Source organism: Pinus tabuliformis, chromosome 6 (genome assembly GCF_031772625.1).
Source record: "Pinus tabuliformis cultivar Carrire ecotype Pingquan chromosome 6, CPIR1, whole genome shotgun sequence".
In the NCBI taxonomy this organism is placed as follows: Eukaryota; Viridiplantae; Streptophyta; class Pinopsida; order Pinales; family Pinaceae; genus Pinus; species Pinus tabuliformis.
This window is the reverse complement of record NC_142292.1, coordinates 764,891,432-764,909,671: the sequence shown is the minus strand read 5'-3', so window position 1 is coordinate 764,909,671 and position 18,240 is coordinate 764,891,432. Positions and strand designations below refer to the sequence as shown.

Genomic DNA, 18,240 nt, shown 5'->3' with positions numbered 1-18,240 from the left:
ACCATGCTAGAAGGAGAAAACACCGAAATAACAAATAATAATAAAAATATTTTGTTGGAAAACAACATGACTTACCCATCCTCTATGCTGCATGTATATTTCCTAAGCTATCTTGCCCACTCAATCCTCCCAGACACGACAATTCTGGTCCCTCGCTGCACAAAGTAATATTATATATGAAATCATGAATAAACCATTGGAGCTTAAAGGATAAATATACAAAGTGATGAATTAACCATACACATACCTGCTCTCCATAGACATACCTACCCGCCCTTGCTAATATTATAACAACAACAATCATGAAAAAAAATCCCTAAACATGTGAACACCAATGTGGCATTTCCATTTCTTTCATATCAAAGTTCTAGGAAAAAATTGAATGTCACACCCATGAACAAGAGTATGCTACCTCGAAACAATGACAAAATGATAAATGATTGAGCAACTAATGAATATTTCAGCATATTAAAGGACTAGTACTGTGCATGAGAGAAGTATGTTTCACCCCTCTTTTGTGCCATGTTTGTAGAATTTCTGATGCATCTTCACCACTTCACCTTTGTAGACCATACCATTGTAGTTGTTCACTACATAAAAAGATCAATGTACTTGACTATCAGAGCATAGATAAAACATATAATAATTTGAATAGCAAACAAATGGATCAAAAAATAAGTGAAAAATGCTTTTAAGTGAACTGCATTTCAAGTAGATATGTTGACTCACCTTCATTTATGAACAATTACCTCAATTTTCTCTGTCTGCTTCATTCATTTCCATTTCCGCACCCAACAAACGAAACCAAGACAAATTTACAAGAAACATTAAAGAAATAAAAAAACAAAACAAAGCAAGAATACAACACACTCAACAAACGAAACCAAGACCAAACTACAAAAAAACGAAAAGAAATTCAAAACAAAGGAAAATGAGTACAACACAGCATGGCCATGCTCAAACTCAACAAAAGAAAACATCTACACAAGAACAAAGAAAAAATTGCAAACATCCCCTCCGCACATCATCTCTCCTGCAATGTGTTGTCCTCCGCTGAAAGGGAAAAAAAGTGGGTTGAATATGGTTAAAAAAACACACAATTAGTAATGTTAAACATATTTCAAAAGCAATAATTATTCATAATAGGAAACACACCTTCCCTAGAGTTTGTTTTATAACAAAGGACGCTCTCCTGTATTCCACTTGCTTTTGCTCATCAAAACCAACCATCTACAAAAGATACACAATAAGCTATTAGAATCGTTATATAAGTTAAACTAAAGAGTACCCGATAATTGATCATAATAAGAAACACACCTTTATTTGAGATTGTTATATAAAATGGGAGAGTCCATTTTGTATTTCACGTATTCATGCTCATTGAAAAATGGCATCTACAATAGATATACAATAAAATATTAGATTTCTAATAAATGTCAAACCAGAGAGATTGAAGGCATGGACTTCAACAAAAAAAAATCATGTAGACAACAACAAACAAAATATTGCAAACTTCCCTTTTGCACATTATATATATTGTAGTGTCCTCTCCTTTGCTGAAAGGGAAAAAAGTGGTGTGAATAAGGTTAAAATAAAGACCCAAATAGTAATAGCAATCATAATTCAAAACAAATAACTATTAGTAATTGCAAACATACCTCGTCTTGAGTTTGCTATATAAAGATAGACATTCCATTTTGTATTCCACTTACACATGCTCACCCAAACAAGCCATCTACAACAGATACATAATAAGATATTAGTATCATTATACAAGTTAAACTGTAGAGTTGAATGCAACAATCAATCATAATGTGAAACATACCTTGCTTTGAACTTTTTTTATATAAAGGGGGATAATCCATTTTGTATTTTATGTAATTCTACTCACTGGAATCAACCATCTGCGGTAGATAGAAAATAAAATATTAGTATTCTAATAAAAAATAAATAGAGAATTGAAGGCATGAACTTGTGAAACAACTTAATTCCAACCCATTTATATTTCATGCTACATCTCAGTTTATAAATTTCTAAACTAGACATAATTCTAGTAGGAATAATGCAATCAATGTTATCACAAGATAAATAATCCTTTTTGTAAGAGGGATCCAATCAATTTAAACATATTGAACATGTTGAGATTGGTAACTTGGGAGGTACTCCAAACCCTAGGCTACAGGGTTTTGGAGGAATTGACACCACAAAGTCATTTATGGGCAAAGAACCCAAGTGTGTCGACTTTGCACCCAAGCTTGCAGGTGTGAAACCGTGTATGGATTTGGACACTTGGCACTTGGAGATTGTAGGGCACCCCTAAAGGAATAAGGGGTCGCTTGTAGCACCAACAAAGGCCTTGTGGATTGAGTGAAAATAATTTTTATTTGATTATGTGGATGAACTTTTCTTAAGTTTCAAGTCAACCTTGAATTGAGGAGACAATTTGAGAAGTTTAAATGTCACCCTAACGAATGATATAAATAGGAGTGAGGAGGAGCCTCATTCCTCACCCAATCAAGACACTTATTCCTCACGTGAAGATTGAAATAGGAGGACGAGTCCGCAAACAAGAAGGATAAAGGATCAAGTCTAGGTAGGGTTGGTTTTGAGACTGTTTTGGGTTGTGGTTATGCAGGTAAAGACAACGAGTAAAAGGGGACTAGGCCGAGACTTTTGAGGACGAAATCTGAGCATGAAAACAAAAGCAAGCTCTCTCTAACAGGCCAAGATTTTTGAAGTATTGCAGGTGGATGAAATTATGACTATTGGAGGGTTGAGTAGCTTACTTAGCAGCCAAGGATAGGCTGCATTAATGTACAGTAGGAGCGAAAAATCAAAGGTTCTTGGAGTGGTTTGAATGTAGTTTGGATCTGGTTAAGGTTACCGTAGTTAGGGTTGAGTTCTTCCAAAAAAGTCTCACTTAGATAGAAGGGTTTTGGAGAGAAAATGTGGACGTGTACAAGTTGGAAAAGTACAGGATTGGTGTCCTCATTTAGGTGAGTATAAGGAGTAGCCAAAAGAACAGTTTTCGGAGGGTTGTAGTGGCTTGCTCCACGCTCTAGGTAAATTCACTCCAGGAAGAATTTGAGGACTGCTAGAACGACAAAGGAAGGGATGATCAGGGAAAGGAGGAGTTTAAGGCAGTAGTTTGACAAGACCAAGTTTGTTGTTGAAGAAGGAATTTAGACAATGATAAGTGGAAGCCCTCCATGCCATAGCTTTGTCTCATTGAAGCAACACAACTAGGAAAAAGAAGAAGTCCCTAAGAGTTGTGTTCTTGAATGACTAAGGAGCGGCTAGTTTGCAAGAACTCCCAAAGAAGATGAGAAGAAGTAGTCAACAGTCTAGAGTTGTTCACAGACTGAATTGTCAACAACTCAACAAAAGATCCTATGTCTTGGTTGTTAATATAATAATGATGAACTGGAGCGCAGATTGGAGCTGTGCTCAGTCACCAAAAGGAACAATAACATTGATATAGGCAGATTCGTGTTGATGCAGATTGGGAGCTAAAGGGCTAGGAAGATGTGTTCAAGATATGACTAGTGGAGTTGTGACATACACTAGATCAACTAGTAAGTCAGTGCAACTTGTTAAGGGTATATTAGTGGTCAAAGTTGTTGAGACCAAACCCTACTTTGTATTACTTGTATCAATGATTGTATGAGGGCCATGATCCTTGGTACAGAAGCCCTAAACAATTGTATTACAGTTTGTTAATATAACGAAGTTGGGTTGTTAAAAAAATTGTAAAAAGTTGTATATATTTGTTCAGTAATTGATTTACTGTCGTTTATATTTCGTTGAGCAAAGTAGTTTGTTGTGGTATTTGGATTGGTAGTGTCAGTGATTCTAAGACCTTAACCTAGATTCCAGTACCGTGGAAAAACAACATGGTATCATAACTACTTTGAAGGGCCATTGAATCAGCGTGTCCACAGCGAAGCAACTCAGAGGGAGTTGAGATTGTCTAGATCATGGAGCATATGTTTCAGCTGAAGACATGGAGATGTGGTCTAGACTGTCTTGGCAACGAGATTGGCTGGAATGTCCATGTGTTGTGTTTGACCTATGAGGATGAGTGCTTGCAGGATTAAGTTGCAGTGATGACGGTCGTGTTCGACCGGAGCTCAGGCTGACCTTGTAGGGCACGAGATCAGTAACAGGTTGAGCCAATGGAGATTGTGCAAAGTCAGAGGGAGTCTAGCTTCAAAGGGAGCAACCCTATGGAAGTGTTGAGATATTTCGGTTCAAATGAGATGAGGCAGAGGCAGAGGCACTACTGAGATAGTGTTGTTCATTCTACAGAGGATGCTACAGTGGCAGACGTTATATGGGCTAGTGTCACCGCTGATGATGATGGAGACTTCCTAGTGTTGTAAGTACCTCCCTTGCTAAGAGGGAGTGTTAAGATGGGTAGCTTTGGAGGTACTCCGAACCCTAGGCTACAGGGTTGTGGAGCAATCAGCACCACAAAGTCACTTCTGGACTAAGAACCCAAGGGTGTGGGCATCGCACCCAAGCTTGTGGGTGTGAAACTGTGTATGGATTTGGACACTTGGCACTTGGAGATTGTAGGGAACCCTTAAAGGAACAATGGGCCGCTTGTAGCACCCAGAGAAGCCTTGTCGGTTGAGAGAATTTATTTTTTTATGTGATAATGTGGGTGAATTTGTCTTAAGTTTCAAGTCGTCCTTGACTTGAGGAGACTATTAAAGAATGTTAGATGTCATCCTAACGAATGATATAAATAGGAGTGAGGAGGAGCCTCATTCCTCACCAAATCAAGTCATTTACTTCTCATCTGAAGATTGAAATAGGAGGCCAATTCTGCAAACAAGAAGGAGAAAGGGTCAAGTCTGGTTAGGGCTGGTTTTGGGTTGTAGTTATGCAAGTAAAGGCAACGAGTAGGAGACTAGGCCGTGACTTTTTAGGAAGAAATATGAGCATGAAAACAAAAGCAATCTCTCTAATAGTTCGATATTTCTGAAGTATTGCAGATGGACAAAAGTATGGTTTTTCGAGGGCCAATTCGCCTACTTAGCAGCCAAGGATATGCGAAATTCATCTATAGTATGAGAGAATAAATCAGAGGTTGTTGGAGTGGTTTGCAAGTGGGTTGGACCTACTTCAGGTTGCCCTAGTTAGCGGTGAGTTCTTCAGAAAAAGTCTCGCTGAAATCCAAAATCCGTGATTCTAGAACCGCGCAAAAACAACAAAACACCCAAAATCCTAGTGTTGTCCACTAGCAAAATGGTTGATTTGGCGAAGGCTCAGTATGCTTGCTTGCTCGACCTTACCATCCTCCTCTCTAAGGCACCTTGTGTGGGGTTTTGCGTTTGATGTTGACCAAATTAGCATATAATTTTAAACATGCCATTTTATGTATATGTCAAACCATTATTTAAGTTGTACTACTCGAGAACCATGCTAGAAGGACAAAACGCTGAAATAACAAATAATAATAACAATATTTTGTTGGAAAACAACATGACTCACCCATCCTCTGCGCTGCATGTATATTTCCTAAGCTATGTTGCCCACTCTATCCTCCCAGACACTATAATTCTAATCACTCACTGCACAAAGTAATATTATATATGAGATCACGAATAAACCATTGGAGCTTAAAGGATAAATATACAAAGTGATGAATTTACCATACACATACCTGCTCTCCATAGACATACCTACCCGCCCTTGCTAATATTATAACAACAACAATCATGAAAAATAATCCCTAAACATGTGAACACCAATGTGACATTTCCATTTCTTTCACATCAAAGTTCTAGGAAAAATATTGAATGTCACACCCATGAACAAGAGCATACTACCTCGAAACAATGACAAAATGATAAACCATTGTGCAAATAACGAATATTTCAGTGTATTAAAGGACTAGTATTGTGCATGAGAGAAGTATGTTTCACCCTTTTTTTGTGCCATGTTTGTAGAATGTCTAATGCATCTTCACAACTTCACCTTTGTAGACCATAAAATTGTAGTTGTTCACTACATAAAAAGATCAATATACTTGACTATCAAGGCAGAGATAAAACATATAATAATTTGAATAGCAAACAAATGGATCCACAAATAAGTGAAAAATGCTTTTAAGTGAACTGCATTTCATGTAGATATGTTGACTCACCTTCATTTATGAACAATTACCTCAATTTTCTCTGTCTGCTTCATTCATTTACAAGAAACATTAAACAAATAAAGAAACAAAACAAACCAAGAGTACAACACACTCAACAAACGAAACCAACACCAAACTACAAAAAAACAAAAAGACATTCCAAACAAAGGAAAATGAGTACAACAACGCATGGCCATGCTCAAACTCAACAAAACAAAACATGCACACAAGAACAAAGAAAAAATTGCAAACATCCGCTCCGCACATCATCTCTCCTGCAATGTGTTGTCCTCCGCTGAAAGGGAAAAAAAGTGGGTTGAATATGGTTAAAATAAACACACAATTAGTAATCTTAAACATATTTCAAAAGCAATTATTATTCATAATAGGAAACACACCTCCCCTATAGTTTGTTTTATAACAATGGACATTCTCCTGTATTCCACTAGCTTTTGCTCATCAAAACCAACCATCTACAAAGGATACACAATAAGCTATTAGAATCGTTATATAAGTTAAACTAAAGAGTACGTGATAATTTACCATAATAAGAAACACACCTTTATTTGAGATTGTTATATAAAATGGGAGAGTTCATTTTATATTTCACGTATTCATGCTCATTGAAAAATGGCATCTACAATAGATATAAAATAAAATATTAGATTTCTAATAAAAGTCAAACCAGAGAGATTGAAGGCATGGACTTCAACAAAAACAAATCATGTAGACAACAACAAACAAAAAATTGCAAACTTCCCTTTTGCACATTATATCTATTGTAGTGTCCTCTCCTTTGCTAAAAGGGAAAAAAGTGGTCTGAATAAGGTTAAAATAAAGACACAAATAGTAATAGCAAGCATAATTCAAAACAAATAACTATTAGTAATTGCAAACATACCTCGTCTTGAGTTTGCTATATAAAGATAGACATTCCATTTTGTATTCCACTTACGCTTGCTCACCCGAACAAGCCATCTACAGCAGATACATAATAAGATATTAGTAAGATTATACAAGTCAAATTGTAGAGTTGAATGCAACAATCAATCATAACGCAAAACATACCTTGCTTTGAACTTCTTTTATATAAAGGGGGATAATCCATTTTGTATTTTATGTAATTCTACTCACTAGAATTAACCATCTGCGGTACATAGAAAATAAAATATTAGTATTCTAATAAAAAATAAATAGAGAACTGAACGCATGAACTTGTGAAACAACTTAATTCCCACCCATTTATATTTCATGCTACATCTCAGTTTATAAATTTCTAAACTAGACATAATTCTAGTAGGAATAATGCAATCAATGTTACCACAAGATACATAATCCTTTTTGTAAGAGGGATCCAATCAAATTTAAACATATTGAACATGTTGAGATTGGTAACTTGGGAGCTACTCCAAACCCCAGGCTACAGGGTTTTGGAGGAATTGGCACCACAAAGTCATTTATGGGCGAAGAACCCAAGTGTGTCGACTTTGCACTCAAGCTTGCAAGTGTGAAACCGTGTATGGATTTGGACACTTGCACTTGGAGATTGTAGGGCACCCCTAAAGGAATAAGGGGTCGCCTGTAGCACCAACAGAGACCTTGTGGATTGAGTGAAAATAATTTTTATTTGATTATGTGGATCAACTTGTCTTAAGTTTCAAATCAACCTTGAATTGAGGAGATAGTTTGAGAAGTTTAAATGTCACCCGAAGGAATCATATAAATAGGAGTGAGGAGGAGCCTCATTCCTCACCCAATCAAGACACGTATTCCTCACATGAAGATTGAAATAGGAGGACAACTCCACAACCAAGAAGGAGAAAGGATCAAGTCTAGTTAGGGTTGGTTTTGAGACTGTTTTGGGTTGTGGTTATGCAAGTAAAGACAAGAAGTAAAAGGGGACTAGGCCGAGACTTTTGAGGACGAAATCTGAGCATGAAAACAGAAGCAAGCTCTCTCTAACAGGCCAAGATTTTTGAAGTATTGCAGGTGGATGAAATTATGACTATTGGAGGGTCGAGTAGCTTACTTGGCAGCCAAGGTTAGGCTACATTCATCTACAGTAGGAGCGAGAAATCAAAGGTTATGGACTGCTTTGAATGTAAGTTTCGATCTGGTTAAGGTTACTGTAGTTACGGTTGAGTTCTTCCAAAAAAGTCTCACTTAGATCCAAGGGTTTTGGAGAGAAAAAGTGGACGTCTACAAGGAGGAAAAGTACAGGATTGGTGTCCTCATTTAGGTGAGTATTAGGAGTAGCCAAAAGACAGTTTTCGGAGGTTTGTAGTGGCTTGCTCCACGCTCTATGTAAATTCACTCCAGGAGGAATTTGAGGACTGTTAGAACGACAAAAGAAGAGATGCTCAGGGAAAGGAGGAGGTTAAGGGAGTAGTTTGACAAGACCAAGTTTGTTGTTGAAGAAAGACTTTTGACAATAATAAGTGGAAGCCCTCCATGCCATAACTTTGTCTCATTGAAGCAACACAACTAGGAAAAAGAAGAAGTCCCTAAGAGTTGTGTTCCTAAATGACTAAGGAGCAGCTAATTTGCAAGAACTCCCAAAGGAGATGAGGAGAAGTAGTCGACAATCTAGAGTTGTTCACAGACTGAATTGTCAACAACTCAACAAAAGATCCTATGTCTTGGTTGTTAATATACTAATGATCAACTGGAGCGTGGATTGGAGCTGTGTTCAGTCACCAAAAGGAACAATAACATTGATAGAGGCAGATTCGTGTTGATGCAGGTTAGGAGCTAAAGGGTTGGGAAGATGTGTTCAAGATATGACTAGTGGAGCTGTGAAGTAGACTAGATCAACTAGTAAGTCAGTGCAACTTGTTAAGGGTATATTAGTGGTCAAAGTTGTTGACACCAAACCCTACTTTGTATTACTTGTATAGTGATTGTATGAGGTCCATGATCCTTGGTACAAAAGCCCTAAACAATTGTATTACAGTTTGTTAATATAACGAAGTTGGGTTGTTAAAAAATTGTAAAAAGTTGTATATATTTGTTCAGTAATTGATTTACTGTCGTTTATATTTCGTTGAGCAAAGTAGTTTGTTGTGGTATTTGGATTGGTTGTGTCAGTGATTTTAAGACCTTAACCTAGATTCCAATACCGTGGAAAAACAATATGGTAACATAACTACTTTGAAGGGCCATTGAATCAGCATGTCCACAGCGAAACAACTCAGAGGGAGTTGAGATTGTCTAGATCATGGAGCATATGTTTCAGCTGAAGACATGGAGATGTGGTCTTGACTGGCTTGGCAACAAGATTGGCTGGAATGTGCATGTGTTGTGTTTGACCTACAAGTAAAGGCAACGAGTAGAAGGAGACTAGGCCGTGACTTTTTAGGAAGAAATATGAGCATGAAAACAAAAGCAATCTCTCTAACAATTCGTTATTTCTTAAGTATTGTCGATGGACAAAAGTATGGTTCTTGGAGGGCCAAGTCGCCTACTTAGCAGCCAAGGATATGCCAAATTCATCTATAGTACGAGAGAATAAATCAGAGTTTGTTGGAGTGGTTTGCAAGTGGGTTGTACCTACTTCAAGTTGCCCTAGTTATGGTTTAGTTCTTCAGAAAAAGACTCGCTGAAATCCAAGTGTTTTGGAGAGTAGAAGTGGATGTCTACAAGGAGGAAAAGTGTAGGATTGTTGTCTTAGTTTAGGACAGTAGTTGTAGCAGCCAAAAGAGCTGTTTTGGGAGGGCTGGAGTGGCTTGCTCCAAGCCCTAAGTACAGTCACTTGAGAAGGAATTTGAGGATTGTTAAAAGGGCAAAACAAGGGATGCTCAGAAAAAGGAGGTCAAGGGAACAGTTTGACTAGCCCAAGTTTGTTGTTGAAGGACTTTTGATAGTGATAGGTGCAATCCATCCATTCCCTAAGTTTGCCTCATTGAAGCAAAACAAATAGGCAATAGAGGGAAGAATTCCCCAAGAGTTGTGTTCTTGAACGACTAAGGAGCAACTAGTGGGCAAGAAGTCCCAAAGGAGCTGAGGAGCAACAGTGGGCAGTCTAAAGTTGTTCGCAAACAGAGTCGTGTACAACTCAACAAAAGGCCCTATGTCTTGGTTGTTAATGGACTAATGCTAAGCTAGAGGGCAAATTGGCGTTGTGTTCTTTAACCTAGAGGAGCAGGATCATTCATAGAGGCAAATTGGTGTTGCTGCAAATTGGGAGACAATGAACTGGCCAGATCTGTTCAGGAAATGACCAATGGAGTTGTGAAGTGCACTAGATCATCTAGTAAGTTAGTGTATCTTTTTCAACGTACTTTGGTGGTCAAAGTTGTTGACATCAAACCCTAGTTTGTATTCCTTGTATCAATGATTGTATGAGAGCAATGATCCCTAGTACGAGAGCCTTAAACAGTTGTATTACAGTTTGTTAATATCACGAAGTTGGGTTATTAAAAAAATTGTAAGAAGTTGTCTATATTTGTGCACTAATTGATTACTGTTGTTTATATTTCATTGTGCAAAGTAGTTTGTTGTGGTATTTGGATTGGTAGTGTCAGTGATTTTATGACTCTAACCTAGATTCTAGTACCGTGGAAAAACAACAAAACACCTAAAATCATAGTGTTGTCCACTAGCACAATGGTTGATTTGTTGAAGGCTCAGTATGCTTGCTTCCTCGACCTTACCATCCTCCTCTCTAAGGCACGTTGTGTGGGGTTTTGCGTGTGATGTTGACCAAATTAGCATATAATTTTAAACATACCATTTTATGTATATGTCAAACCATATCTAAGTGGTACTACCAGAGAACCATGCTAGAAGGACAAAACGCCAAAATAACAAATAATAATAACAATATTTTGTTGGAAAACAACATGACTCACCCATCCTCTGCCTTGCATGTATATTTCCTAAGCTATCTTGCCCACTCGATCCTCCCAGACACTACAATTCTAGTCACTCGCTGCACAAAGTGATATTATATATGAGATCACAAATAAACCATTGAAGCTTATAGAATAAATATACAAAGTGATGAATTAACCATACACATATCTGCTCTCCATAGACATACCTACCCGCCCTTGCTAATATTATAACAAGAACAAGCATGAAAAATAATCCCTAAACATGTGAACACCAATGTGGCATTTCCATTCCTTTCATATCAAAGTTCTAGGAAAAATATTGAATGTCACACCCATGAACAAGAGCATACTACCTCGAAACAATGACAAAATGATAAATCATTGTGCAACTAACGAATATTTCAGCGTATTAAAGGACTAATATTGTGCATGAGAGAAGTATGTTTCACCCTTCTTTTGTGCCATGTTTGTAGAATGTCTAATGCATCTTCACCACTTCACCTTTGTAGACCATACAATTGTAGTTGTTCACTACATAAAAAGATCAATATACTTTACTATCAGAGCATAGATAAAACATATAATAATTTGAATAACAAACAAATGGATCCACAAATAAGTGAAAAATCATTTTAAGTGAATTGCATTTCATGTAGATATGTTGACTCACCTTCATTTATGAACAATTACCTCAATTTTCTCTATCTGCTTCATTCATTTCCATTTCCGCACCCAACAAACGAAACCAAGACAAATTTACAAGAAACATTAAACAAATAATAAAACAAAACAAACCAAGAGTACAACACACTCAACAAACGAAATGGAAACCAAACTACAAAAAAACATAAAGAAATTCCAAACAAAGGAAAATGAGTACAACACAGCTTGGCCATGCTCAAATTCAACAAAACAAAACATGCACACAAGAACAAATAAAAAAATGCAAACACCCCTCCGCACATCATCTCTCCTGCAATGTGTTGTCCTTCCCTGAAAGAGAAAAAAAAGTGGGATGAATATGGTTAAAATAAAAACACAATTAGTAATGTTAAACATATTTCAAAAGCAATAATTATTCATAATAGGAAACACACCTCCCCTAGAGTTTGTTTTATAACAATGGACACTCTCTTGTATTCCACTTGCTTTTGCTCATCAAAACCAACCATCTACAAAAGATACACAATAAGCTATTAGAATCGTTATATAAGTTAAACTAAAGAGTACACGATAATTGATCATAATAAGAAACACACCTTTATTTGAGATTGTTATATAAAATGGGAGAGTCCATTTTGTATTTCATGTATTCATGCTCATTGAAAAATGGCATCTACAATAGATATACAATAAAATATTAGATTTCTAATAAAAGTCAAACTAGAGAGATTGAAGGCATGGACTTCAACAAAAACAAATCATGTAGACAACAACAAACAAAAAATTGCAAACTTCCCTTTTGCACATTATATCTATTGTAGTGTCCTCTCCTTTGCTGAAAGGGAAAAAAGTGGTGTGAATGAGGTTAAAATAAAGACACAAATAGTAATAGCAAGCATAATTCAAAACAAATAACTATTAGTAATTGCAAACTTACCTCGTCTTGGGTTTGCTATATAAAGATAGACATTCCATTTTGTATTCCACTTACACATGCTCACCCGAACAAGCCATCTACAGCAGATACATAATAAGATATTAGTATCATTATACAAGTTAAACTATAGAGTTGAATGCAACAATCAATCATAATGTGAAAAATACCTTCCTTTGAACTTTTTTTATATAAAGGGGGGTAATCCATTTTGTATTTTATGTAATTCTACTCACTGGAATCAACCATCTGTGGTAAACAGAAAATAAAATATTAGTATTCTAATAGAAAATAAATAGAGAATTTAAGGCATGAACTTGTGAAACAACTTAATTCCAACCCATTTATATTTCATGCTACATCTCAGTTTATAAATTTCTAAACTAGACATAATTCTAGTAGGAATAATGCAATCAATGTTATCACAAGATAAATAATCCTTTTTGTAAGAGGGATCTAATCAAATTTAAACATATTGAACATGTTGAGATTGGTAACTTGGGAGGTACTCCAAACCCTAGGCTACAGGGTTTTGGAGGAATTGGCACCACAAAGTCATTTATGGGCGAAGAACCCAAGTGTGTTGACTTTGCACCCAAGCCTGCAAGTGTGAAACCGTGTATGGATTTGCACACTTGGCACTTGCAGATTGTAGGGCGCGCGTAAAAGAAAAAGGGGTCGCTTGTAGCACCAACAGAGGCCTTGTGGATTGAGTGAAAATAATTTTTATTTGATTATGTGGATGAACTTGTCTTAAGTTTCAAGTTGGCCTTGAATTGAGGAGATAATTTGAGAAGTTTAAATGTCACCCTAAGGAATGATATAAATAGGAGTGAGGAGGAGCCTCATTCCTCACCCAATCAAGACACTTATTCCTCACGTGAAGATTGAAATAGGAGGACGAATCTGAAACCAAGAAGGAGAAAGGATCAAGTCTAGTTAGGGTTGGTTTTGAGACTGTTTTGGGTTGTGGTTATGTAGGTAAAGACAACGAGTAAAAGGGGACTAGGCCGAGACTTTTGAGGACGAAATCTGAGCATGAAAACAGAAGCAAGCTCTCTCTAACAGGCCAAGATTTTTGAAGTATTGCAGGTGGATGAAATTATGACTATTGGAGGGTCGAGTAGCTTACTTGGCAGCCAAGGTTAGGCTGCATTCATCTACAGTAGGAGCGAAAAATAAAAGGTTCTTGGAGTGGTTTGAATGTAGGTTGGATCTGGTTAAGGTTACCGTAGTTAGGGTTGAGTTCTTCCAAAAAAGTCTCACTTAGATCCAATAGTTTTGGAGAGAAAAGGTGGATGTCTACAAGGAGGAAAAGTACAGCATTGGTGTCCTTGTTTAGGTGAGTATTAGGAGTAGCCAAAAAACAGTTTTCGGAGGGTTGTAGTGGCTTGCTCCACGCTCTAAGTAAATTCACTTCAGGAGGAATTTGAGGACTGTTAGAACGACAAAAGCAGGGATGCTCAGGGAAAGGAGGAGGTTAAGGGAGTAGTTTGACAAGACCAAGTTTGTTGTTGAAGAAAGACCTTTGACAATAATAAGTGGAAGCCCTCCATGCCATAACTTTGTCTCATTGAAGCAACACAACTAGGAAAAAGAAGTCCCTAAGAGTTGTGTTCCTAAATGACTAAGGAGCAGCGAATTTGCAAGAACTCCCAAAGGAGATGAGGAGAAGTAGTCGACAGTCTAGAGTTGTTCACAGACTGAATTGTCAACAACTCAACAAAAGATCCTATGTCTTGGTTGTTAATATACTAATGATCAACTGGAGCGCAGATTGGAGCTGTGTTCAGTCACCAAAAGGAACAATAACATTGATAGAGGCAGATTCGTGTTGATGCACGTTAGGAGCTAAAGGGTTGGGAAGATGTGTTCAAGATATGACTAGTGGAGCTGTGAAGTAGACTAGATCAACTAGTAAGTCAGTGCAACTTGTTAAGGGTATATTAGTGGTCAAAGTTGTTGAGACCAAACCCTACTTTGTATTACTTGTATCAATGATTGTATGAGGGCCATGATCCTTGGTACAGAAGCCCTAAACAATTGTATTACAGTTTGTTAATATAACGAAGTTGGGTTGTTAAAAAAATTGTAAAAAGTTGTATATATTTGTTCAGTAATTGATTTACTGTCGTTTATATTTCGTTGAGCAAAGTGGTTTGTTGTGGTATTTGGATTGGTAGTGTCAGTGATTCTAAGACCTTAACCTAGATTCCAGTACCGTGGAAAAACAACATGATATCTTAACTACTTTGAAGGGCAATTGAATCGGTGTGTCCACGTTGAAGCAACTCACAGGGAGTTGAGATTGTCTAAATCATGGAGCATATGTTTCAGCTGAAGACATGGAGATGTGGTCTTGACTGGCTTGGCAACGAGATTGGCTGGAATGTGCATGTGTTGTGTTTGACCTACGAGGATGAGTGCTTGCAGGATTAAGTTGCAGTGATGACGGTCGTGTTCGACCGGAGCTCAGACTGACCTTGTAGGGCACGAGATCAGTAACAGGTTGAGCCAATGGAGATCGTGCAGACTCAGAGGGAGTCTAGCTTCAAAGGGAGCAACCCTATGGAAGTGTTGACATATTTTGATTCAAATGAGATGAGGTAAAGGCAGAGGCACTACTGAGATTGTGTTGTTCATTCTACAGAGTATGCTACACTGGCAGACGTTAGATGGGCTAGTGTCGCCGGTGATGATGATGGAGACTTCCTAGTGTTGGAAGTACCTCCCTTGCTAAGAGGGAGTGTTAAGATTGGTAGCTTTGGAGGTACTCCAAACCCTAGGCTACAGAGTTGTGGAGGAATCAGCGCCACAAAGTCACTTCTGGACTAAGAACCCAAGGGTGTGGGCAATGCACCCAAGCTTGTGGTTGTGAAACCGTGTATGGATTTGGAAACTTGGCACTTGGAGATTGTAGGGAACCCTTAAAGGAAGAGTGGTCCTCTTGTAGCACCAAGAGAGGCCTTGTGGCTTGAGAGAATTTTTTTTCATGTGATTATGTGGGTGAATTTGTCTTAAGTTTCAAGTCGTCCTTGACTTGAGGAGACTATTAAAGAATGTTAGATGTCATCCTAAGGAATGATATAAATAGGAGTGAGAAGGAGCCTCATTCCTCACCAAATAAAGTCATTTATTTCTCATCTAAAGATTGAAATACGAGGCCAATTCCGCAACCAAGAAGAAGAAAGGTTCAAGTCTGGTTAGGGCTGGTTTTGGGTTGTAGTTAAGCAAGTAAAGGTAATGAATAGAAGGAGACTAGGCCGTGACCTTTTAGGAAGAAATATGAGCATGAAAACAAAAGCAATCTCTCTAACAGTTCGATATTTCTGAAGTATTGCAGATGGACAAAAGTATGGTTCTTGGAGGGCCAAGTCGCCTACTTAGGAGCCAAGGATATCCCAAATTCATCTATAGTACGAGAGAATAAATCAGAGGTTGTTGGAGTGGTTTACAAGTGGGTTGGACCTACTTCAAGTTGCCCTAGTTAGGAGTGAGTTCTTCAGAAAAAGTCTCGCTGAAATCCAAGTGTTTTGGAGAGCAGATGTGGATGTCTACAAGGAGGAAAAGTGTAGGATTGGTGTCTTAGTTTAGGACAGTAGTTGGAGTAGCCAAAAGAGCTGTTTTGGGAGGGCTGGAGTGGCTTGCTCCAAGCCCTAAGTACAGTCACTTGAGAAGGAATTTGAGGATTGTTAAAAGGGCAAAAGAAGGGATGCTCAGGAAAAGGAGGTCAAGGGAACAGTTTGACTACCCCAAGTTTGTTGTTGAAGGACTTTTGACAGTGATAGGTGGCATCCATCCATTCCCTAAGTTTGCCTCATTGAAGCAGAACAAATAGGCAATAGAGGGAAGAATTCCCTAAGAGTTGTGTTCTTGAACGACTAAGGAGCAGCTAGTGGGCAAGAAGTCCCAAAGGAGCTGAGGAGCAGCAGTGGGCAGTCTAGAGTTGTTCGCAAACAGAGTTGTGTATAACTCAACAGAAGGCCCTATGTCTTGGTTGTTAATGGACTAATGCTAAGCTAGAGGGCAAATTGGCGTTGTGTTTAGTGACCTAAAGAAGCAGGATCATTCATAGAGGCAAATTGGCGTTGCTGCAAATTGGGAGACAATCAACCGAGGATTGGTAGTGTCAGTGGTTTTATGACTCTAACCTAGATTCCAATACCGTGGAAAACAACAAAACCCCCAACATCCTAGTGTTGTCCACTAGCACAATGGTTGATTTGTTGAAGGCTCAGTATGCTTGCTTGCTCGACCTTACCATCCTCCTCTCTAAGGCACGTTGTGTGGGGTTTTGCGTGTGATGTTGACCAAATTAGCATATAATTTTAAACATACCATTCCATGTATATGTCAAACCATTATTTAAGTGGTACTACCCAAGAACCGTCCTAGAAGGTGAAAACGCTGAAATAACAAATAATAATAACAATATTTTGTTGGAAAACGACATGACTCACCCATCCTCTGTGCTGCACGTATATTTCCTACGCTATCTTGCCCACTCGATCCTCCCAGACACTACAATTCTAGTCACTCGCTGCACAAAGTAATATTATATATGAGATCATGAATAAACCATTGGAGCTTAAAGGATAAATATACAAAGTGATGAATTAACCATACACATACCTGCTCTCCATAGACATACCTACTTGCCCTTGCAAATATTATAACAACAACAATCATGAAAAATAATCCCTAAACATGTGAACACCAATGTGGCATTTCCATTTCTTTCATATCAAAGTTCTAGGAAAAATATTGAATGTCACACCCATGAACAAGAGCATACTACCTCGAAACAATGACAAAATGATAAATCATTGTGCAACTAACAAATATTTCAGCGTATTAAAGGACTAGTATTGTGCATGAGAGAAGTATGTTTCACCCTTCTTTTGTGCCATGTTTGTAGAATGTCTAATGCATCTTCACCACTTCACCTTTGTAGACCATACAATTGTAGTTGTTCACTACATAGAAAGATCAATATACTTGACTATCAGAGCATAGATAAAACATATAATAATTTGAATAGCAAACAAATGGATCCTCAAATAAGTGAAAAATGCTTTTAAGTGAACCACATTTCATGTAGATATGTTGACTCACCTTCATTTATGAACAATTACCTCAATTTTCTCTGTCTCCTTCGTTCATTTCCATTTCCGCACCCAACAAACGAAACCAAGACAAATTTACAAGAAACATTAAAGAAATAAAAAAAACAAAACAAAGCAAGACTACAACACACTCAACAAACGAAACCAAGACCAAACTACAAAAAAACAGAAAGAAATTCAAAACAAATGAAAATGAGTACAACACAGCATGGCCATGCTCAAACTCAACAAAACAAAACATGCACACAAGAACAAAGAAAAAATTGCCAACATCCCCTCCGCACATCATCTCTCCTGCAATGTGTTGTCCTCCGCTGAAAGGGAAAAAAAGTGGGTTGAATATGGTTAAAATAAACACACAATTAGTAATGTTACACATATTTCAGAAGCAATAATTATTCATAATAGGAAACACACCTCCCCTAGAGTTTGTTTTATAACAATGGACACTCTCTTGTATTCCACTTGCTTTTGCTCATCAAAACCAACCATCTACAAAAGATACACAATAAGCTATTAGAATCGTTATATAAGTTA

General features: G+C 37.6%; 1 protein-coding gene and 2 long non-coding RNA genes across 10 annotated transcripts in view; all 3 read right to left on the bottom strand.

The window, feature by feature from the left end:
• The window catches only part of LOC149260967 (uncharacterized), a 29,882-nt gene extending 28,651 nt beyond the window's left edge, over window positions 1–1,231 (bottom strand). For 7 of the 8 annotated variants that reach the window (XM_089421476.1, XM_089421482.1, XM_089421485.1 and 4 more), the window contains exons 1-3: window positions 1,156–1,231; window positions 730–1,053; window positions 76–590 (exon numbers count right to left, since the gene is read on the bottom strand). The gene's annotated coding sequence lies outside the window, so the exon portion shown is untranslated. The remainder of the gene's footprint in view (window positions 1–75; window positions 591–729; window positions 1,054–1,155) is intronic. The other variant, XM_089421479.1, reaches the window with a different exon arrangement.
• Window positions 1,232–1,320: 89 nt separating this feature from the next.
• Window positions 1,321–1,906, bottom strand: LOC149260966 (uncharacterized). The gene is made up of 3 exons (XR_016248377.1): window positions 1,826–1,906; window positions 1,659–1,735; window positions 1,321–1,556 (listed from the first exon to the last, which is right to left on the bottom strand). It is a non-coding gene; the product is annotated as an uncharacterized LOC149260966 (long non-coding RNA).
• A 3,596-nt stretch (window positions 1,907–5,502) lies between these two features.
• Window positions 5,503–17,676, bottom strand: LOC149260965 (uncharacterized). Its single transcript, XR_016248376.1, has 14 exons — window positions 17,038–17,676; window positions 12,748–12,826; window positions 12,581–12,657; window positions 12,240–12,478; window positions 12,078–12,152; window positions 11,651–11,973; window positions 11,430–11,511; window positions 10,996–11,075; window positions 7,214–7,292; window positions 7,047–7,123; window positions 6,706–6,782; window positions 6,544–6,618; window positions 6,155–6,440; window positions 5,503–6,015 (listed from the first exon to the last, which is right to left on the bottom strand). It is a non-coding gene; the product is annotated as an uncharacterized LOC149260965 (long non-coding RNA).
• Window positions 17,677–18,240: the final 564 nt, after the last annotated feature.